This window comes from Canis lupus, chromosome 34 (genome assembly GCF_011100685.1).
Source record: "Canis lupus familiaris isolate Mischka breed German Shepherd chromosome 34, alternate assembly UU_Cfam_GSD_1.0, whole genome shotgun sequence".
In the NCBI taxonomy this organism is placed as follows: Eukaryota; Metazoa; Chordata; class Mammalia; order Carnivora; family Canidae; genus Canis; species Canis lupus.
This window is the reverse complement of record NC_049255.1, coordinates 35,498,523-35,522,565: the sequence shown is the minus strand read 5'-3', so window position 1 is coordinate 35,522,565 and position 24,043 is coordinate 35,498,523. Positions and strand designations below refer to the sequence as shown.

The 24,043-nt window shown below is 42.7% G+C and overlaps 1 long non-coding RNA gene across 2 annotated transcripts in view; it reads right to left on the bottom strand.

Moving 5' to 3' along the window:
- The window catches only part of LOC111093888, a 34,938-nt gene extending 11,720 nt beyond the window's left edge, over nt 1-23,218 (bottom strand). Inside the window, exons 1-3 of one of the 2 annotated variants that reach the window (XR_005383599.1) lie at nt 23,098-23,218; nt 20,470-20,723; nt 14,328-15,352 (exon numbers count right to left, since the gene is read on the bottom strand). This is a non-coding gene — a long non-coding RNA (uncharacterized LOC111093888). Of the gene's footprint in view, nt 1-14,327; nt 15,353-20,469; nt 20,724-23,097 lie in introns of those variants that run through there. The other variant, XR_005383600.1, reaches the window with a different exon arrangement.
- Nucleotides 23,219-24,043: the final 825 nt, after the last annotated feature.

Genomic DNA, 24,043 nt, shown 5'->3' with positions numbered 1-24,043 from the left:
CAATTAGAGGTTGTGTGTGTGTGTGTGTGTGTGTGTGTGTGTGTGTTTTGGTTGGGGCGGGAAGTGGGTTTCTGTATGTTTCTCTATATACAGGTAACAAAACCTAGGCCACAGATTCCGATGTGCAAGAGCTGTAACTTTATTTTTATATACTACAAATTAGTTTCTACGTTGAATCCCAATCTGCTTGTGATGAAAACTTTTCAGTGCATTCAGAGGGAGCTCTGTTCAATCAAGGTTTGCTCAGTCCAGCCGCCACTAGCCTCTGGCAACACTGGGCCAGTTGGAAAAAGTGCCCCTTTCAGCAGCAGCGTGCGATGGCAAAGCACCAGCTAGAATTTGGCCTCTTCTTGCTCCCTGGGCAAGGTGTTGTGTAGCAATGAACAACCTGCAGTCCCGTGTATGACGGTCCTGGGCTCAGCTCATTTAGGACCCTGCTTCTCTATCCAGTGTTTTTGGCAAATTCCAGGAAGGTTGGTGGTGGTGCTGGATCATGAGGGAGGCAAGGAAGGCGGCAAGTCTCACATTCATCACTAACAACTATCCTTGCTGAAGTGTCCTCGTTCCCGCCTGGCCTTGAAGAGAGTTGGTTGACCAGACTGATGCTGGAGGCTCTTTACTGGTCCAAAGCTTCTGGAAATAGCTGCTCCATGAGCGTCACGGAAAATAGGGAAGTCAGCGAGGCCATCTCATTTCCAGCTGTCTGGGGATCCCCCATGCTGCATTTGGGGTTGCTTCATCCACCTACCACCCTCCTCAGCTCCCCTTGCATATCCCAGACCCTCCTGTGGGTTTTGTACCCTCTTCCATGGGACTGGCTGGGGAGAACACAGAGCCCCTTCTCAGTGCAATTCTTTGTGTTTCTACCCAGAGAATCCTTTGCTCCCCCGAAGCAGGCAAACTGCCTCTTGCATCACCTGCAAGTGTTCCGGATCTATTGTTTATTCATGGGCTTCCTTCCTGCTCTAGGATTTACAAACCAAACTTTGACTTGAGTCACCAAAGACATACCTCCTTCTTTGTCCAGTTTCACCCTTACCTGGCTTGATAAAAGCCTCCAACTGAATGAAAGAGGGAGGGATTCTCCTAAGGAAACACAGGGGGAAGAAAAATGTTAACATCTTTTAAGGTACTATCCATGCACTTTCCAGATATACGTGTGTAGGTCTTGACGATAAGCCAAGAAAGTGAGCTGCGGGAAAAGTCCTGCAAGAATTATAAAGAAGGCTATACTTTTTAACCAATCACTCTCCCTTTTTTTCTCTTCCTGCTGGAAGGACAGCTGCTACTGAACACTTCCTGAACACTTCTCCTGGGCCAGGCACTGTCAGGAGTGCTTTCTATGTGTCAACTCTTTTAGTCCTCACTATGATAGTCTCATCACCAGATACGATATGAGGGAACAGAGACATGCAGAGGTGACGTAACTCACTCAAGGCCTCGCATCGAGTAACTGGCAAGTGGCACTCAGGATCCAAGGCTGGAGGTTCCCCAGGAGCCCTGCCTGGGACGCGAGGCTGCATGGTTTTCTGCTCTTACCAAGTGTACGACTTCTGTGATCCAGGGTGAGAAGATTCTCGATGGCCACTTGAAGTTCAGAGGCAACGGCCTTTGCTCCCTCACAAAGCTGTTGTGAATATTTATTTTCTAAAAAGTCATCAGTAACTGTGGCTATGTTTTTGCAGGTGGCCTGGTGTCTGTTATTAAAGGGAAGATAAGGTTCAGGGTGAGAACCTGACACTGGTTTTGGCTCCTGCCTCACAGGAAGCCTGGTTTTCTCACTAGATTTTGTTGATCAAAATGGAACAAAGGCCATAAAACCCAACGCGGCGTGAGGAATGCCGCATTGCCTCCGGTGCTTACAGACGTTCACGTAGATGTCCAGGGGCAACACGGGTTGTGGGGGGGCACGGAGAGCTTTGTGCCACTTGATTTCATCTCACCTAGTGAAACATTGATTTCAAGCTCATAGACCCGTGGAATCACTGACAGCCAAGAGCTGGGGAAGTTCTAGTGGGGGGAAACAACACAGGGGAGATGCTTCACCCATGGGTGTTTGGATGGATACACACAGGTACCCTGGAGGGCTTCTTTGATTGGAAGACAACTGGTGAATTTCTTGCAGAAGCAGCTGGAACAGAGCTGCCCCTTGTATCGGTTCTAAATACACATTCATTTCTGTCCTATCTCCTTCTGTGGAGATCAGAACTGTGCTGTGGTCTAGTCGTAGGAGTTTTGTTCAAGAGCTTTCCTTTCTTTCTTTTCTTTTTTTTTAATTTTTAAAATAAATTAATTTATTTAGGGGGGTTGGGGCAGAGGGAGAGAGAGAATCTTAAGCTGGCTCCACACTCAGTAGAGAGCCTGATGTAGTGCTCGATCTCAAGACCCTGAGATCACGACCTGAGCCGTGATCAAGTCAGAGGCTTAACCAGCTGAGCCACCCAGGCACCCCAAGAGCTTTCCTCTCTGCACAGGCTGCCATAACAGACTGGGCAGCTTACACAACAGAAATGTATTTTCTCATAGTTCTAGAGGTTAGAAGTCCAAGATCAAAGTTCCAGCAAGGTTGTGTTCTCGCGAGGCCTCTCTGCCTGGCTGGTAGAAGGCTGCCTTCCCTCTGTGTCTTCCCATGGCCCTTCCTCTATGTTCATGAAGCAGGAGAAAGAACTCTGGTATCTCGTCTTACAAGGACACTAGTCCTATTGGATTAGGGTCCCATCCTCATGGCCTAATTTGGTCTTAATTATCTGAAGGCTCTATCTCAAATAGTCACACGGGGGGTTAGGGCTTCAGTATAGAATTTGGTGAGGGGACATAATTCAGTCCATAACATGTATTAGGTCCCATGCTAGGAGGTAAGAAGAGTGATTTATGATGACATTCTAGCCTCAGGGCTCAGAAGCTCCTACTCTAGGGATTGTTCCATAGCCATTAGAGTCGTGGGAGGTACAAGAACTGTGAAGGCCCTGGAAACAGATGCCTGCATCCTGTGGTAATTCCCGTGTGGCTTTAATCATGGCTGTATCTTGAGCAAGCAGATTCCATAAATATTCTGGGCGAGTGGTGGAGGAGCTATTCTCTTGGGGTGGTGAAGTTGTACTCAAGGCCCATAAAAGTATTTCTTTTTAAAGATTTTATTTATTTATTCATGACAAAGAGAGAGACAGAGACAGGCAGAGGGAGAAGCAGGCTCTGTGGGACTCAATCCCGGGTCTCCAGGATCACACCCCAGGCCGAAGGTGGCGCTAAACCGCTGGGCCACGAGGGCTGCCCCCATAAAAATATTGATAAGATGAATTTCTGGGAAATCTGAATTAAGAGATGGGAATGAACTTTGGCAACTGGACTAAAACCCAGGACTCTCCTGGAATTCCAAGGTTTTGACCGTCTGGGACAAATTCCCTCATTCGTGCCTTCGATTGTAGCCACAGGTTAGAGTGGGAGACGGGACAGGTCTGTGGAGTGGGAACATCCGAGACGGGGGTTGTGACAACATAGAGAGGCTACTAGCCCTTCTCACATAACCAGCTGTGCGGAAAAGGGAAATTCTAAAGAAGATACACCAGACAGAGAAAATGTATGCTACACAGACCCAAAGACTTTTATGCTCTGCACTAGATATGACTAAATCTCCACTCCGCAGGGCACCTGGGTGGCTCAGCGGTTGAGCATCTGCCTTTGGCTCAGGTCGTGATCCCGGGGTCTTGGGATGGAGTCCTGCATTGGGAGTGCAATTACCAGCCGTCAGCCACCAGGGGGCGAGCGTGGCCTCCCACTCCTCCAAAGAGTAAGGGAAGGACCTTACGGGGATATGGCTGTAGGGTGGAGCTTTTAGGGGGGCTTGGGGGACTTGGGTAGGATTTAGAAGCTGTTGTGGTTTTGGGGGGGAGGGATGTCAAATACCTAATTACTTAAGGACTGATAGGGTGTCTATGGACCTGGCCTTGACCTTTACAAACCTAACAGTCCCTCTATACCAGCTCCTGAAGAGTTCTGGGGTGTGATGTCCCAAACAAATAACTTCATTTAAAAAAAAAAACTAACTTATTTGTGTGAGCATGTCGTGTGTCACGCAGGAGAGCCCTATGCACCTGTGCACACACACACACATGCACGCACATTATTAGACATGCTCACTGACTTAAATACGTTGTTAACACATTGTCTAAATATTGCTTCAGTTTGGAAAAAAATGTTGTATTCAAATCGAGTCATCTTTTCAAAATACACCTGGAGTGAAAATACTGCCCATATTTCAGAGAGCCTTTAAATAAATAGTGGTATATCAGCTTAGGCTGCCAAAAGCTAAGAGGAGAGGAGTCATCAAGCCAGGGACACTGATCACAGGTACCCCCAGGTCCTCCCCGCCACCCCCTGCCATCCCCTATCCTTTCCTGGCCCCCTACACAAATATGTGGCTCATGGTTGGTACCAGAGTTTGCTGGTACTCCTCATGCTCTTGGGCCTGCTGCCTCAGGTCTCCCAGACACTACAGCCTGCTCTCTTCTCTCAAATACTTAAGAGAAAACCTCTGAGTGCCTCCTTCTCTATATTTGGGATTATGGGATTAAAACAAAAAGATTGAAAGCAGGAAGCCAGATTTCCCGAGAGCATTCTCAATGAGGGTTCACCTCCCTCACCTGGTCTACAGGAGGTGATCCTTACAGGCAGGGTAGGTCAAAGGGCAATGGCCCTGAGAGTTGAGAGTCAAGAGTCGAGAGTCAAGGCAAGAGAAGGTAAGCTTGCTCCCTGTGGGCCAAGTATCGGGCTTGGTCCCGTCAGTATCATTACGTCACTTAATCTTCACTCTGATTTGATTTGCAGGCTCTCTAGTACTGTTTCCATTTTACACAGGGGAAAGCAAACACCGGAGAAGTGAAGTACCTTCTGATGGTCATACAGATCTGGCGTTTGAACTTCGACATTCTGAGTTAAAAAAATAGCATTATTTTCCAGTCCTGGCTTCAATGCTTTCATCTACTTTTCCAAAACTACCTGAAATCTTCTTCCCTCTTCTCTAGCTTCTCCATTTGCTAGTCTCCAAGGCCTTCCTTATTCTTTAACATCTTTGTATTGACGATGGCTATGCAAGTGATGATAATGTTTGACTTTTCCTGATCACTTACTGCAGGCCAAGCAATGTGCTGAGCACCAAGCTTTCCTTACCCTCAGTCCTCAGAGCAACTCTCAGGGACATTGATTGATACCATTGTCACCATTGTAGAGATGAGGCTCCTGACATGTGGGAGTGTTCAGAAACTTGCACAAGGCCATACACCATGCAAGTGATCGAGCCAGGATTTGAACTGAAGTGTAACTGTCTAGTGGCCCAGGTATTTAAACTACTGTGCTATCCTTTGCATACGGGAGTATTAAGTCTATGGAGAAAAACGCAGGGCTATATAGGATTATTCAGAAGATCCTTTAAAAACCCAAAATAATAGCAAAAAGGGGAACAATTATATCTTTATGTGGCATAGTATAATGATGCAGCTGGCAAAAAAATGCTTACTTGCTAAAACAGGAGGCTTTCTAACTTGCCCTGCTTAGAAAAATAATCAACTGTGATTATTTTCATTTTTATCCTGTTCCTGTATTGGAAATTCCTGGAGTCTGATTTTATCTGCGTAGGAAGCCAACCTGGATTGTTATTGTTTGTCAGAAGCCCCTTTCATCATTTCTATAACCAGTCGATGGGCTCATCCCTAGGGATCTAATTTATGAGTGTTTCTGGCTCAATGGATGCTTTCAAGTAATCAAGATTGAGAGGGTGAATGGCTATTTTGTTGTCAACTACTAGCATCTGGCTATAAAACAAAGATGTGAGGAGCGATCAAGGGAACATGGAAGTATGGCTAACTTTGAACTTGAGTTCATTGGTCTTGACACATTGAATCTGAGTCAATTGGTCTGGTATTCTCTCTGCAATGTTGGGGATGAAGTACATGAGTCCCCTCTTACCAGCATCTTGGGAAAAATCAGACATCAAACTGGATCTCAGCAACCAGCCAACACTCCTGGAGTAATATTTTTAAACCCCAGAGTTTAAATGGCTCCCTAACAATACTTCAAAGAACAAACACAAGGATGTGTTCATCAACAAGGGTCAGATAGTATTATTTGAATATCTAGGATACGAATAGTTCTGCTAATTGGTGAGCTGAACGTTAAGGAGATAGACACTGAAGAGGATGCATGTGCTGGAGCTGGCCCAAGCCAACAGCCCAAGGAAGAGAACTCACTTTAATTCCCTAGGTGGCAGCAGCCAACAAGGATTTAGAAGTCTGTGAGAGTGTGGCATCTTGGGGAAGGGTAACTTTCAGGGACGCAAAGAGACACAGGATTTGCTACAGGGTTTAAGATTCTGAGTTGAGATGCAGAGAAAGCATTTGACAAAATACAGCATCCATTCCTGATCAAAACTCTTCAGAGTGTAGGGATAGAGGGAACATTCCTCGACATCTTAAAAGCCATCTATGAAAAGCCCACAGCAAATATCATTCTCAATGGGGAAGCACTGGGAGCCTTTCCCCTAAGATCAGGAACAAGACAGGGATGTCCACTCTCACCACTGCTATTCAACATAGTACTGGAAGTCCTAGCCTCAGCAATCAGACAACAAAAAGACATTAAAGGCATTCAAATTGGCAAAGAAGAAGTCAAACTCTCCCTCTTCGCCGATGACATGATACTCTACATAGAAAACCCAAAAGTCTCCACCCCAAGATTGCTAGAACTCATACAGCAATTCGGTAGCGTGGCAGGATACAAAATCAATGCCCAGAAGTCAGTGGCATTTCTATACACAAACAATGAGACTGAAGAAAGAGAAATTAAGGAGTCAATCCCATTTACAATTGCACCCAAAAGCATAAGATACCTAGGAATAAACCTCACCAAAGATGTAAAGGATCTATACCCTCAAAACTATAGAACACTTCTGAAAGAAATTGAGGAAGACACAAAGAGATGGAAAAATATTCCATGCTCATGGATTGGCAGAATTAATATTGTGAAAATGTCAATGTTACCCAGGGCAATATACACGTTTAATGCAATCCCTATCAAAATACCATGGACTTTCTTCAGAGAGTTAGAACAAATTATTTTAAGATTTGTGTGGAATCAGAAAAGACCCCGAATAGCCAGGGGAATTTTAAAAAAGAAAACCATATCTGGGGGCATCACAATGCCAGATTTCAGGTTGTACTACAAAGCTGTGGTCATCAAGACAGTGTGGTACTGGCACAAAAACAGACACATAGATCAGTGGAACAGAATAGAGAATCCAGAAGTGGACCCTGAACTTTATGGGCAACTAATATTCGATAAAGGAGGAAAGACTATCCATTGGAAGAAAGACAGTCTCTTCAATAAATGGTGCTGGGAAAATTGGACATCCACATGCAGAAGAATGAAACTAGACCACTCTCTTTCACCATACACAAAGATAAACTCAAAATGGATGAAAGATCTAAATGTGAGACAAGATTCCATCAAAATCCTAGAGAAGAACACAGGCAACACCCTTTTTGAACTCGGCCATAGTAACTTCTTGCAAGATACATCCACGAAGGCAAAAGAAACAAAAGCAAAAATGAACTATTGGGACTTCATCAAGATAAGAAGCTTTTGCACAGCAAAGGATACAGTCAACAAAACTCAAAGACAACCTACAGAATGGGAGAAGATTTTTGCAAATGACATATCAGATAAAGGGCTAGTTTCCAAGATCTATAAAGAACTTATTAAACTCAACACCAAAGAAACAAACAATCCAATCATGAAATGGGCAAAAGACATGAACAGAAATCTCACAGAGGAAGACATAGACATGGCCAACATGCATATGAGAAAATGCTCTGCATCACTTGCCATCAGGGAAATACAAATCAAAACTACAATGAGATACTACCTCACACCAGTGAGAATGGGGAAAATTAACAAGGCAGGAAACAACAAATGTTGGAGAGGATGCGGAGAAAAGGGAACCCTCTTACACTGTTGGTGGGAATGTGAACTGGTGCAGCCACTCTGGAAAACTGTGTGGAGGTTCCTCAAACAGTTAAAAATATACCTGCCCTACGACCCAGCAATTGCACTGTTGGGGATTTACCCCAAAGATACAAATGCAATGAAACGCCGGGACACCTGCACCCCGATGTTTCTAGCAGCAATGGCCACGATAGCCAAACTGTGGAAGGAGCCTCGGTGTCCAACGAAAGATGAATGGATAAAGAAGATGTGGTTTATGTATACAATGGAATATTACTCAGCTATTAGAAATGACAAATACCCACCATTTGCTTCAACGTGGATGGAACTGGAGGGTATTATGCTGAGTGAAGTAAGTCAGTCGGAGAAGGACAAACATTATATGTTCTCATTCATTTGGGGAATATAAATAATAGTGAAAGGGAAAATAAGGGAAGGGAGAAGAAATGGGTGGGAAATATCAGAAAGGGAGACAGAACGTAAAGACTGCTAACTCTGGGAAACGAAAACTTTAAAATTACTGTATTTTACTTTATGCCACTACAAACCCATACAATAAATATATTACATCCCATGTACCTGGGCTACATTTTCTGCAAACCCAACAAGCGTCTTTGCTCAAAAGTAAAAAATTATATCTTGATCGGAAGTGGGAAAGCAATAAAAATAAAGATTATTCATGCTCATAAAAAAAAAAAAAAAAGATTCTGAGTTGAGTGGTGAAGAATGTAGGGAGGGGAGGCAATGTAGCACGGGGAGGAGTTAGCATCAAGAAGTCTGCGTCTAAGTCTGGCTCTGCCACTGGCTGGCCTTGGGACCTGAGGCAACTCTTCTGTCAACAATACCACCCCCCAGGTCATCGTCCTCATCCTTGCCTTCATTCAACAAGTGGGGTCGAATGAGGTCCACCTCTAAATACATTTAGAGATTATATGACTCACAATTTGATGATTCCCTGGCATTTTCATCGCATTCTCTCCAATGAAAGAACTTGAGTACATTGGGAGGGGGTCGTGGAGGGAAGGGTTGAGTGGGTGTGCTGGAGAGTGACGTATTATGCCATTGTTATTTTAATAGCGTTACTTCCAGAGAACACACTGACCTTCACAAACTAGGACACTGTTATTGTCCTACCATTTGTGAAGGTGGTTTTTCTGGTTGGTGACGTAATGTGGCGCACCTCTCACTCCCTCTCAACTGGACTCCTTGAAGTCCAGCAGCTGTACCCCTAAGACACAGAGCTTTTTAGCATTGTCTTCCAGCCAGCTGAATTTGCCACAACAATAATAATTTCTTTGTTCTCTTAACTATGTGCCAGGACCTGCTAAGCTTTTAGTATATCTCACATGCATATATCTCTTTTTATTCTACCTTCAAGTACCTTTTAATTATCCATGTTGAAACAAACCAACGTCCTAAGCCAAGTCCACCTGAATAATAGCTAATATGGGCGGTGCCTAGCATGTCCCAGGCACTATTCTAAGTGCTTTACATATATTGTCTTATTTAACGCTCAGAATAACTCTATGAATTAAATTTGTACTTAACATTATCTGTAAATGGAAATTGAGGCACAGAGGTTAAACAACTTCCCACTGTCCCACAACTAATACATTCCAGAACCAAGGTTTGACCCCAGGCAGTCTGGCTCTAGGATTCCCCAAGATACCACACTTAAAAGAAGGCTAGTGACCCATGCATATTGCTTCTATTTTTTTTTTTTCTCACTAGATTAAAAGCAGACCTTTCTTCCCCCGCCCCTAACTTGGGAATTTATTACAGAGACATTCTGATTTAACTTTGTTCTCTTGCTAGGATTTATAATTTGGGAATGTAGTCACAACAAATTCTACCACCAAGACATAATGATTCTCGTCTGGAGCTTATTTCTATTTGCGTGTGTGTGTGTGTGTGTGTGTGTGTGTGTGTGTGTGTGTGTGATTGGAAAGGAAACAATTGTTGGAAGATGGAGAAGCACCATTAAGACATTAGGAGGAAAGAAGCAGATGCCTTGCGTTGCAGGGGGGAATGCCACTGCCTTGGATGAATCCTGTACGACAGGACACAGATATGAGAAATGATGAACACATTGTGTCTGAAGTGACAGAAATACCAACTGTTTCCTTGAAGGACTAGAGCTGGAGTCCAACGTCACGCCGGAGAAAACCCCCAGTGAATTTCTCATGTCAAGTAGGCTGAGGACGCTCAGACTATGCATCTAAGGCTTTTAATTCTGACTGTAGGAAAATTGGTCTACTTCGTAGCTGTCTCTTCACATTCTTTGCAGGATCTTCCTGTGGAGGTAGGCTGGTATTCCAAACTTAGTGGCCTCATTTTTGAGGCGGCGTGAGTTTGAAAGTGATTATGCTGCTGGTCTGAAGCTCACAACACCCTTCATCCCCCACTCCCCCCACCACCCCAAACCCAAGAAAATAGCTCAGCATTTCAGTCAACTTGCCTCTCCTTCCCATCTTGTCTCCTTTACCTAAGAGTAGACTCAAGTGTTTATGTGATGTCTTTCTGGGGCCAAGATGGTCATCAGCTTCTGCATATTTTGTTCAGTATTTATGCATCTCAGAGGTGGTTCAAATCCAATCTCAGAGCCAAACTGGCCATTGGCTATTGCCTTTGGTTTCCCCAGGGGTGGGGGACTTGCTGCCCAGCCAAAGGCTTTATTCCTGAAAATTTTAAATCACAATTGATATCTGTTCCTCAGGGAAGAAACTAGCAAAGGCTAATCTCACTGCTGTGAGTTTATTACTTAAATGGTACTGTTTGGAGCACACTGTCCCAGTGGTTCTTGGCAAGTCAGCAGAGTTTTTCTCCAGCTGCAAACCATTTGGGTTTCAACTGTATTAAGACCGAAAGCTCATGCTATGTGCTTCCCACGCAGAGCCTCTCCTAGAGTTGCATCTTGGAGGATGTTGTTAAAAAGACATATTAATCCCAAGAGCACCTGTAGTGCTAGACGGGACTAGAACTGGGAGTAAGTGCCATTTGAGATCCATCCTTGACTTCCCCTGTGTCTCATAGGTACCCTGAACCTTTGGCTTGGAAGGAAAATATTGAAAGGTTTCTGTCAATTTATTCTCTCCTCACTGTCCGAGGGAAAACTCTTGAGTTCTAGGGACAGCTGAACCAGCTTCCTCCCTCTAGGAGATGTCACCTGACTTCCACTCTATACAGGACATCTTGGCTTTTACAGGGTGCTTTGGAATACTTGGCAAAGAAACCTGATCATTTATCATTCATTATTCTGAAGTTATTAGGTGAGTCCCTTTCAGAAATGCACATTCATTGGCATTATTTTAATAGATAAAGTAGGAAACACTCTTGATGTTTCTCCAGTATTTCCCAGTACTACGAGGCTCCTCCAAACACACATTTTCTTAGTGTTTTGCAACGGCACTATCAAGGTGGGTTATTAGAATTTCTTTTTTTTTTAAAGATGTATTTATTTATTTGAGAGAGAGTGGGGGGAGGGACAGAGGGAGAGAATCCCCAAGCTGACTTCCCACTGAGCATGGAGCCAGGGAGGGGTTTGATCCCATGACCCTGAGATCATGACCTAGGCTGAAACCAAGAGTTAGACACTTAACTGACTGAGCCACCCGGGTGCCCCTAGAACTTCTAACTTGTTATCTGAAAAATAGAGATTGGACACGTTAAATGACTTGCCTGAAGCCACACAGGTGATAAACAACAGAACCCAAACTAGAATGCAGGTGTCCTGACTCCAAGGCCTGCATGCTTTACTCTGTATAGTGCTGCCAATCACCAACCTTGATTAAACACACAGACTAACATTTCTTTATGACTTTACCTTCCATTTCTTTCTTCTATCCAGGGAACAGTCACCTCAAGTTCCTGACTGTCCCTGAAAACTAACTTTCAGAGTCGCCTTCAACTCCATCTTGACCATTTATCTGACATACTTGATTTGAAGCTAAGGGGTTGGGTGAGTCCGTGGCATTTTGCTTCAGGACACATTTAAGACTTTAGACAAATCATTACTCTTGTTTCACTGGGAAAACAAGAAGGATGACCCAGATTGACTGTGAAGTTTTCATCCAATTCAAATGTGTCAGATTTGCTTCGAGTATGGAGCACCACGTGGCCTGGGACTGTCATCACCCCCCAGGGTGGCTGCTGTCATTTTCTCCTCAATGGGCCTTAACAGTTCCTCTCTCCAGCCTGCCCAAGGGTTCCAGCTAAAGTGGCCTCATTTGCTCTGACAATGTCAAGGTGAACTCTAGGGTCCTCGTCTTCCAAATCAAACTCTTCTCTTCCAGTTCATATTCTTCCTTTTTTTTTTTTTTTTAAACCCACCTACAACTTCTTTATTTCTAGTCCATCAGTGGAGACAGTGCTGCTCCTACAGTGCATTTTAGAAATTTGGGGGTGACTTCTGTCTTTTGTGTGGTTTGTGTCAAGCAATACATAGTATTTTATCATAGATTACTTTCCTTTTATTTCTGTCTTATATAACAATTAGGCCATTACGTTGGTTTAAAAAATATGAATGCAGGCAGGTAAGCTATATTATCTCTACATTTATCTCTATATGGGACGAATGCTCCATATAAAATAGTGATTATAAAAGGAAGCTTTGGCTCCTGTAGGGTTGAAAACCATTGCTCCAGTCTCCTTTTCTCCCTATGGCCACTTCAAACTTTTTTTCCCAGGATAAACCACAAACATCCTATTCTGGAATTTATTTCTCTTCCAAGCACACTAGGCCAACATTCTAGCTGTTTCTGATCACCTCCATGAAAATTCTCTGGAAGAATTTTGATGGCTTTGTTTAACCCTGTGCTGAATCATGCAAGCATTTTGCTCCCCCATAAAAGAAAAGCCATACTTGTTTTGTAGTATAAGTACAAAAATTAAATGATGTAGTAAAGTGCTGGCAGAGGGATCAGTACACAGTGAACATTCAGTGACTGTTACGATCTTTCTCCTGGCCATCCATCTTTTTCCTTCTTAAAAATTACTTCTTTGGGATAAATTCCTAGGGTCATGATTACAAGGGCATAACATTGGAACATTCTTATGCTTCTTTCTTATTTATAGCTAAAGAGTTGTAAAAATCAACTAATAGGAGTGTATGAGTATGTCAGTTCTGCCGCAATCTCCAGAATTTGATGTCATAATTTTCAAAAATATGCAGATCTTAATAGGTATTTCTTTGATAAGCATGTGCTTATTACTGGACTTTCTATGCCAGTGAGTCCTTGGTTCTTACAGATATGCTTAATGCTGCTATTATGCAGTGACATATACTTCATGTCAATATTACGTAGTGAGAAAGGTTTATCTTCATCTAACTCTATGCCTGTTAGATATTTGTGAGTCAGTCACCTACCATTCTTCTTTGTCAGTAGCTGCTGCTTTGAATGAAGCACTCTGCACATGGCTGAACATGGAGTTATTAGAACAAATAGTGGGTAAGTACTTTCATTTATTTGTTTAAAAATTGTGACTCATATCTTTTTTAATCCATAAAATGCCATTGTGGTAAAGGGGAGGCATGTAGCAAAGAAAAATCCCATGTATCTTTATATGTATTGGTTGTTGACATAGGATCCTGCTTTTTGATCACTATTTGCTTGAGTGTGGAATGAAAAGAACTTCCCTTTCGTTAGTGAAAATTGTGTATTAATGGCTCTTTGAATCTGAAGGATTTTATTTTTATTTATCTTTTTGGATTGAGTTTTTTTCATTTTAATTTTTTCCAACTTTATTGAGATATAATTGACATATAATATCGTGTGAGTTTAAAGTGTACAATATGGGGGATCCCTGGGTGGCTCAGTGGTTTAGTGCCTGCCTTGGGCCCAGGGCATGATCCTGGGGTCCCGGGATCAAGTCCCGCGTTGGGCTCCCAGCATGGAGCCTGCTTCTCCCTCTGCCTGTGTCTCTGCCTCTCTCTCTCTCTCTCTCTATCATGAATAAATGGAAAATAAAAAAAATAAAGTGTACAATATGATGATTTGATATGTGTATATATTGCAAAATGATTTCCATGATAAAGTTAGTTAGTATATCCTTACATCATGACAATTTTTTGTAAATGTGTGTGTGTGTGTTGAGAACTTTGAAGATCTACTCTCTTAGCATCTTTCAAATATATAATAGAGTATTGTTAACTATAGTCACCATGTTGTAGACTATATCCCCAGGACTTAGCCTTCTTATAACTGGAAGTTTGTGTCCTTTGACCACCTTCACCCATCACCTTCCCCCCCCACGCCTCCCACCCCCCGCCACAAACACCAATCTATTTTCATGTCTGTGACTTCAGGTTTTTTATTTTTTTGAGATGTGAGGGATTTTACATTGAGGGGAGACAGAATGACATTTGGGAAGTGGGGCGGTTAGGGGATGGTAGAGGGAGGATGGGTGGAGATCTTCATTACCAAGAAGCCAGGAGGAGTTCAGCACTAGAACAGCTAGTAGTGTAGCATCTAATCTGGTTCTACTTCCTTGTCAGTTCTTAAAATGAGTTGCAGATTACAGAGCTTCCTCAGACAGGAAGGTGGGCTCTGATGAGAAATTCCAGAGTAAGGACTCATCATAGGATAGATGTGTCGAAGAGGCATTTGTTTGGCAACACTTGGAGGAATGAGAGTAAATACCAGGAGTTATGGGACTAGTCCCTGAGGGCGACAGGTGTGCAAGAAATGTTGATCCTGAGGCACAAGCTCAGAAATAGGAGTTATTACCTAGGGTTTATGAATCCCTTGAAATCAAACACAATATTGTCTGTGTGTGTTCACATGTAGGCATTAGGAAGAGTGTTCATAGCTTTTATTAGATCCTCAGAGAGACATGTGACTCTAAAAAGGTTAAGAACAGTGAATAATACGATCCAATTTTGAAGGGTGGGAGGAAAAACTATTTCTAAGAAAGTTTACGGTACAATGCATCTTGTTCTTTGTGTATTTCATTCTCCCCTTACTTTCCTCTTGGAGAATAACAGGAGGAAAATAAGCTGCTTGCCTGGTAGAAGTACTGAACTGAGCCACTCTGGAACTTTCCAGAGATTTCCTCCAGGATGAAGAGATTAACCTGTGGAATTGTAGACCTTCTGGGTTGGAAGTGACCTCAGGTGAGTGTCCTCTGAGGAAGAGATCACGATCCGTAGAGTTCCTGACCTAACTGGCGTCTGAGCTGTTTCCTGACTCCTAATCTAGTGCTCTGATGTTGAGCTAGAGACCACACACATGGCATCCCTTTTCAGTTCAGGGGACAAATCAGTATTCTTGTTCCTCAGGAAATAGTCACGTTTGTGCTGTGAAGTCAGTTTGAAATCAAGTGGCCAATTGTCATGACAACATGTGGTTTTAAAAAAAAGCTGTAAAGAAAAAGATGATTATCTGTGTGGAAGCTACAGTTAGATTTTTTAAAAGTATAATTGACATACAATATCCTATTAGTTTCAGGTATATATTATAGTGATTCAGTATTTTTATTTATTTATTTTAAAGATTTATTTATTTGAGAGAGAGGGAGAGCACAAGTGGGGTGAGGGGCAGAATAAGAGAGAGAGAGAGAGGATCCTCAAGTAGATTCCCTGCTGAGCATGGAGCCCAACACAGAGCTCTATCCCAGGACCCTGAGCTCATGACCTGAGCTGACAATAAGAGTAGCGGCTTAACCGACTGAGCCACTCAGGCCCCCCTTGGTATTTTTATACATTATGAAAGGATCCCCATGATAAGTCCAGTTACCATCTATCACCATGCCAAGTTATTACAATATTACTGACTACATTCCCTAGGCTGTACATTATACAGTTAGATTTCTGAGAAGGAGGCCATTTTAGATGTCTTCTAAAGAAGTAAGAAAAATATTCTGAGCATTAAGGCTCAAAGCAGAAAAAAAAATTCAAACATGCTGTTGTATTCATCTCCCTTCAAGGTGATCAGAGGAAGCAAATAGAAACTGATGCTTTAACCAAATGTAAGGGAAAAAATGGCTCTGAGATTGAAACTGAAATGACACGGACATTTCTGGTCACTAAGCAGGCTTATGGGAAGGAAAACACATGTTTCCCATCTCGTCATCTAACAGAAATGTTAGTCAAGCTTTGGATTATTCATCTGAGAAATTTTTCCTAAGACTTTCAGTTCCCGTGCTTTAGAGTCTGGGTGATGAACCATGCTCACTATGTAGCTGTTTCATCAAAAATAAGAGAACATGGGGTTTGTGTGTGAGCAAAAGATTCTAGTTTCCTCAAATTGAGATGGGAAGCTGAGACTTCAATGGTGGAGGCATAGCTGAGTCCCAAGGAATCCCTGCCAAACCTGCAAACTTTCAACAAATGACAGGTCCCCCAGGAAGGAGGCATCTGTCTAATGTGATCTGGGAAAGAGACCCTTACCACAGTTTTCCTTGAGGAAACAGATTTAAATTGTAGATCAATTATACCAATTAAAGTCAGTGATTATTTCTCAGAGTCTTGCAATATGCTTTATTACTTTTGATTACACACACCAGCAACTGGGGCCTGAATAGGCCCACCCCTAACTTATGTGGGACCTGAGCAACATTAAAAATGAAAACACACATACCAGAAGTCTCAGTGTGTACAAGTAATAAATTAAGCTAAGAAACTGTTAAATGGAATATGTTGTCTTCTTACCTTGACAAACATATCTTCTTGTCTGTTGCTGTGGGGTAAGATTGTTCCTAGAAGGGAGTTCATTGTCTTTCAAGGCAGAGGTTAGAACAGAAGCACTAGGACTGGTCTGTAGCTAAATTAGCACATGTTATGAACTTTCTGGAATGATCATGATTTTTTTTTTAATTTTTTTTTTTTAATTTATGATAGTCACAGAGAGAGAGAGAGAGAGAGAGAGAGAGAGAGGCAGAGACACAGGCAGAGGGAGAAGCAGGCTCCATGCACCGGGAGCCCGACGTGGGATTCGATCCCGGGTCTCCAGGATCACGCCCTGGGCCAAAGGCAGGCGCCAAACCGCTGCGCCACCCAGGGATCCCATGATTTAAGATACGCTATTGTGTTGTTTGTCCACGGATCAGACTATACTGTTGAGGTTAGCAACCACGTTCATACGTGCAAAGGTCCAGTGTTTCTTAAAGAGGGCAGCATTTGCATTTTTATTGGGATAATTCCTCATTGTATAACACTCTTGTGAGCATTGCAAGAATTTTAACATCCCTGACCCTTTTCCATCAAATGCCAACAGAAGATCTCAGTCACTGACAAGTAAAAATGTCCCAACCTACTTTCAGATGCCCCCTAAGGGAATGCTACCAACGCTGGTTTATAACTTCTGGTAGATTGTGTCTTCAATATTTTCTATCAAATGCAGTGGTTAATGCATATTGACCACACTGTCTTGGGCTCTGTGTTGAAAATAGAGGCTTGATCCAGTGACATTGTGTTGTCACTGGTATCACTAGGATAATTAGGGAGAAGCTATAAAAATTTTCCTTAGGTGCACCTGGGTGGCTCAGTGGTTGAGTGCTGCCTTCAGCTCAGGTCATGACCCCGGGGTCCTAGGATCGAGTCCCACATCGGGCTCCCTGCAGGGGGCCTGCTTCCCCCTCTGCCTGTGTCTCTGCCTCTCTCTGTGTCTTTCATGAATAAATAAATAAAATCTTTAAAAAAATTATCCTTAGAGGTGTTGGTTTTTTTGACCTCAAGTCTGTATTGTCACAATACAGGCTTCCTACTTGATAAACTCCACTTTTAAGAACACTAACCTTTCTCATCTTGTACTTGGTTTGCAAAGAATATAGTTGTAATTTTTCATGAGTTAGACTTATTGGTTGCAAGAAATAGGGTTCACTCAATTCACTTCAAATAACAGGAGATTTATTGTGAGGTTATTCTTGTGTGTAAGACAGACCATCAGCTCTAGGGGTCCCCAGGAATTGTTGATCCTTGGAGGGAGAGGAGGGAACAGGGTTTATGAACTAGGCAGTCACTGAGGTCCAGTGCACTTCCAGAGGCTGAGTCACCTGGATGTCTGCTTAGCAGCTGGAGTTGTCAGTCCTAACTGAGGGGTCTGCGATTATAGGGACTCAGCTCTTAGTTATTTATCCTCCAACCATTCTCAAGCAAACACCTTCCTCTCTAATTATATGGCCTTTAGTTCTGCTTACTCAAGGCTCCTTTTTGTCCTTGTTTTTCTTATTCTCCTCCTCCTCCTCCTTTTTTCTTCTTTAATGGCCTCAACCTTCTAGTATCTTCTGGTTCATCTATGGCTCTTATTTACCCATGTCTTCCATCAACTCATGACCTCTGCTACTTGGAGGCCTTTACTACTGACTTCTCCTTCTGCTCCCCTTCCCCTGTCTCAAGTTCAAATTCTCAAGAAAAATAATCAGATCAGTTCAGGTAGTCACTAATGTTTGTTAGGGGCAGCTTTCTCATGCAAAGTTTGGGCTGTTCTTTGGCTCAAGCAGTGGTACATAAAATGGCAATCAGGGACCTCTTTAGGGCGATTGTGTAAGTAAGTGTGTAAGTGTGATGTAAATGTGTGTAAGTGTGATGTAAATCCAAGGCTGGTAGCCTGCCCTGCAGTATGTGAGGTTGTATAAATGAGAGGGTACTTTGCAACTTGGATGGGAGAAATGGATAAAATATGGAACGATAGGAAATTCCTATTTAGAGAACATTGAAACCTAAATTTATTGCTCATTTTTTTCTAGCTAAAAATGAGAAAATTATCTTTTTTCTCTCTTGAAGTCACTATGTATAATTTGATTACAGAAGACCTGGGTGACCTTAAGCAATTGATGTAAGTTGTCTGAACTTTATCGCCTGCACAAAGGGGATGCACTTTATAAAGGGCCAAATGAGGTTCCCCCAAGATCCTGGCTGTGAAAGGCATTTGGATGTGCTAATGGTACAAATGATTTCTACCATTTTTCCACTTTAAAAATGTGTGTGGAAATAATATACATTTTTCAGTAATATGTTCAGAGTCCTTTAAAACCTCCTGCCCCCAATTAACTCCGCCTTTCCTATTGGTATGCATCTGTGCTTCAATTACACAATCTTACTCAGACAGCACATGTACCTTCTGGAGTGGCAAGTCATGTGGATGCTGGACCCTCCCTGAGAGAATCTTCTTTAGACTTCAGTAAGAGGGTCTCCCGGACACTATCAATGAGGCTTTTTCAGGAGGATTTCTATATGGTTGTTTCATTCCTTATAATCCTGGGAACAAGGCCTGAACACAGGCTCTTGGAATGGCTTCAAGAAGATCACAGTCATCCCACGCCTAGGGTGGGTGGCCTGGCCTGCACCAGGAGGGAAACAAATCATAAGCACAGAAGGACACCCCAATCCCCTGACAGATGCTCCTCTGACAAAAAACAGACGAGGCGAGAAAAAGTCACTGCCAAAGGATCTTCAACACCAGTTCTGTTGCAAAATCCAATCTCATGTTTGTGATTTATAACCCTCCTGGTGTGAAGGACTCAGATTTTAATGCCTGGAGGGGAAAATGATTCTTTAGCTTAAGACATTACTGTGCACAGTGATGTAAGGAAGAGCAGGGAAACAAAAGAGCAAAACTACCCCTGCTGTGTGCCAGTGTTGATTCTACTACTCTGGTTATCAGTGTTCTGCTTCTAACCGATTGATAATTCTCAAATTGGGAATAACATGATGTAGTTTTCGGTCATTTGTTTAAGGAGTCTTTTGGTCGTATCTGAATGTACTGGGCTGTGAAATATGTAGGAACCTCCACAAATGTGACCGCAAGTTCTTTGATTCTCCTCCCATTGAGACATAGGCTCTATTCTCCTTCTCCATGAACCAGCCTGGCCTCTGATTGCGTGGAGCAATAGAATATGGCAGGAGTGATACTATGCCAGCCCCAGGCCTGGACTTTTAAAGGACCGGCAGTGTCTATCATGGTTTCTTGGAGCTCTTGGCTGTTGTATAAGAAATATAACTAACTTGCTAGAGAAACCACATGGAGAGGTCCTGAGACTACATGCAAGTAGAGAAGAGAACCACTGAACCAGCCTTCCTGTTGTGTTGGACCTTCCAACCCAGCCCAGCTGCTGATTGAACACAGTATGGTGTCCCAGTTGACACCATGTAGAACAAAAGATTTGTTCAGCCAAACCTTGCCCATATTCCTGGTCTACAGAAGCATGGTTGATGTGGTAAGCCACTAAATTTGAGGTGGTTTTTAAAGATAATGATAAATAGTCAAAATACAGTAGCAGGAAAGGAAGCTAGGGTGGGGTTGGACCTAAGAGAAGAGGGTAAAAAAGCCAGAGAATAGTGGATGAGTCATAAGATAACTATCCCAGTTGGAGGGTATCATGGGGTCAAAATGCCTAAAAGTTTAATTGTGCATCTTTTGAGCACAATTTGAAAACTCCAGATCCATTTAGGCAGTGACAGTGTCAAGAGGGTTAGGGCAGAGGATTTGAAAGAGGCCAAGCTCAGACTCAGGTTGTAGGGGCATTGGGATCCCTTACCTTCTGGCTGGTTGGTGCAGGGCCTGCCCCCCAAAGAAGAGATGTGAAGTGGTAGGAAGTGTTTCAGAGCTTCAGACGAACAGCATGAAAGTCAAGCACAGGATCCATCCCCAGAGGGTCCCCAGCAGACAAGTTGAGAGAGACACTCAATCATGTGAGTATGGAAATAGGGGGAGGACTCACAGTGGAGGCTGTGCCTCAACAGACTAGGAGTGCCTTGGATGCTCCGTGCTGAGTCTCAGGCCTGGGAAATGCTGAAGAGAAAGGTATGAGAAGTGACTTCCCATCTATTTATATATAAGCGTGGACAGATACATAGATAGATATGGATATTGTTTTATAATTGTTAGGGTCCCTAGGGAAACCAATGACTTGCTTGAAAGGATTTGATTAAAAAGTCTTAAATGAAGAAATCATTTACAGAAGTGCAGGCTGGTATATAGAAGAGAGTTAGCATAATAGGCTGCTACCCTTGGAAGGGCTTGTTTGTAAAGCTGGTCCTTGACTGGCACCTGGGAGCTTGGATTTGGAGAGGGTTCCCATTATTCCCTGGTAAGAATGGCTCACTGTGCACAAACCACTTGTGCAAACAATATGGTTTATGCTGAACACCTACTTTCCTTCTAGAGTCTAGGGTTTTGGTAGGTGCTGTACAAAAGGTGCCTATGTGACTGACGCCCAGTAAAAGTCTTGGGCACTGAATCTCTAATGAGATTTCCTGGTAGGCAACATTTCACCCATGCTGCCACAACTCGTTGTGGGGGGAAATAAGCACATCTTGTGTGACTCTGCTGGGAGGATACCCTTGGAGTTCGTACCTGGTTTGTTCTAGACTTTACCCTTTCCTTTCCCTTTTGTTTATTTCCCCTTTTGCTGTAATAAATCTGAGCCTTGAATATTGAGCAACGTGTATCCTCTTAGTTAACCATGTAACCCGGGGGTGATTTTAGCTCCTCTTCCCCAATGCATCAGGGTAAAGAGAAACATTCAGGGAGGGTGAGGCATCCAGTGACCAGGAACAGCAGGAAGCCCTTACCATCCTTAGACCTGAAGAGGGGCAGGAGAAGGCAGCAGTTGCCAGGACTTGGCGAGAGCTAGAGCTGTAGAAAGGGGATATTTTATGAGAGCTGAGGCCTTAGTGGAGAAACACAGTCCCTGAACAAACACATCCCTACTGCTTCCTCCTCCTGATCTCCAACAACCAGCTGGTACCTCCCATTGGCCATACCCTACTGGGAGGCAGAGGGCAAGGGAGACTGGTAGAGTCAGCCTCCTGGGGCATAGTACAAGAGACAGATGGTGAAGAATGGATCTGAGCAGGCAAACAGAATTACTGGGACAAGCTTAAAAGCAAATAAATTTTAACTGAAGTTACTGAGTTAGGTTGATAAGTCAGCTTATTACTAAAAGGTCATTATCTCACATTGTATTACTCAAACCCTGAGTGGATCTTTATTGCACATATAGAATAAAGTCCAAATTACTCAGCATGACATTTCAAGGCCCTTAACCTAGACCAAGATCCCTTTTGAATTTCCTGTCTCCTTCTCCTGTGGGGTGTGGGGAATACACCCTACATTCCTGATGCACCATCACTAGCCATTGCTTTAGTATAGCAGCATTCTCTAGACTTCATATTTTGCTTTCCTCTTTCTTGTACTTTGCATGTTCTCCTTGTTACTTCTGCTTCATGAAGTCCTACCTATGCTTTAGGGCCCAGTTTAACTGTCATGCTGCTTACAAAGTCTCCTTGAAATCCCAGCCATTCTCCTGTCAGATAGATTTGCCCTGTCCCCTAGTATTAACCAGCCTACCATGGGTGGGGGTTGGGCCATGTCTTTTTTTACCAGACCCCATCAGTGTCCAAGACAGAGGCCATGGGCCCCATCTAGGAATGTTCAAATGAACCCTGACCTATGAATTTTCTCACACATTGGCTTCCCTTGTGGGGTAACTCATTCTGAGCTGTTACTGTGGTGCTACTCTGGTACTTCCACAGTGCTGCAGATCTTAATCATCCCTTTGGTTCATAACTAACGAATGCGGGCTCCAGACCTGTGTTTCTGCAGACCCCAAGGCAGGTACTGGGACTCTCCTTGCTGGGCCTGGAGCAGCTCAGTCCCCTGACCCTCTGTAGACTGACGCTGGACTTTGTGCACATGTCTAGGTCTTTATTAGGTTATAATCAGATTGAAGACAGTGACTGTTGCATATTCATCTTTACACTCACCAGACTGATTAGTAACTCATGCATCAAGGGTGTTCCATACACATTGCTGAACTGAATTAATTGGAATAAAAATAAATAATATCACATTTTTTACCTTCTAATCTCTGTCACTTTTGGAAGTCAGGGAAATAAATTGTTCCAGTTTCTAGTTTTGAAACTGAGAGTCCTAAGAAATAAGGAGAAAACAAATCTCCTCTGGAGGACTTTTTCTGTACCCTGGAGATTGCACCTTTGAGAGACAAAATGAATCAGCCATTCTAGAAGGAAGAAAAGATTTCTGTGATATGACCTCCCCTTCCACTTATGGGCAAACTAATGCACAAAGCTAAAACTTGCAATTTTAATGATAAAGTCAGTTTTTTCAATTTTTCAATAAAAAATGAGTTTAGACTTATTACCAGAGATTTAAAGTCACTCTGGAAGCTGTTTTATGTGACCACAGACCATAGTTTCTTCTTTTCCTAAGGCCATATAGAATAAAAACTTGATTAGAAATAAATTTTTAATATTCCAAAAGGTTGACATCACTAAAAACTGGTATCCTAGCAACAAGAAGTGAGACAATGGGCTGAGTAGATGCAAACCATGGATAGACATTCCACCTGGAACTTTAAAAAAAACGGCAGTTGATAAGGCAACCAGCTCATAGACATGGCTGAGCAGGCATTAAATTAAGTTCTTGAATGAAAGATTTTAGGGAGAGAAAATTTTCACTTAATTTGGCAATGTTTATGGCTTTATACTCTGTGAAGATTAAGGAGTTTTTGAATGAGCTATTCTGAAAGCTGGCCATATAAATTTTGCATAGGATTTCGGGAAATAAACAATTTAATTCTTCCATACATCAAACCTCTCTAGGATCTATCTAAAGAAGCCCTTTGATAAGGAAAATATAATAAGCTTTACCAAACAAGGAATCAAATAATAATCTTTGTGGAGTAGTTAGGGGACTGGGTTGTAGACTCCATTTGTTTTAAATGCAAAGCAAGCATTTACCGGATTTATTTAACTTGACTACATATTCTTAGAAATGCTAAGTGTGCTTTACTCCCCTGGAAACACTGGGATACCTTAATAAACTATTACTCTAGTTATTGAGTTTTTCCCAACCAAGTTCAGGGTTATTTTTACAATAGTTTTACTTAGACAGAATTCATACACGGTAAGATTCACCCCTTTAAAGTGGTAGTTAGCCCATGCAGAAGTTAGTGGTAGTTAGCCCATGCAGAATTGTGTTGCTACCTTCAGCACTATCTGGTTTCAGAACATATTCATCTCTGTGCAACCCTCATCTTTTATTTCTATGGATTTGCCTATTGGGGACATTTCGTGTGAATGGAATCA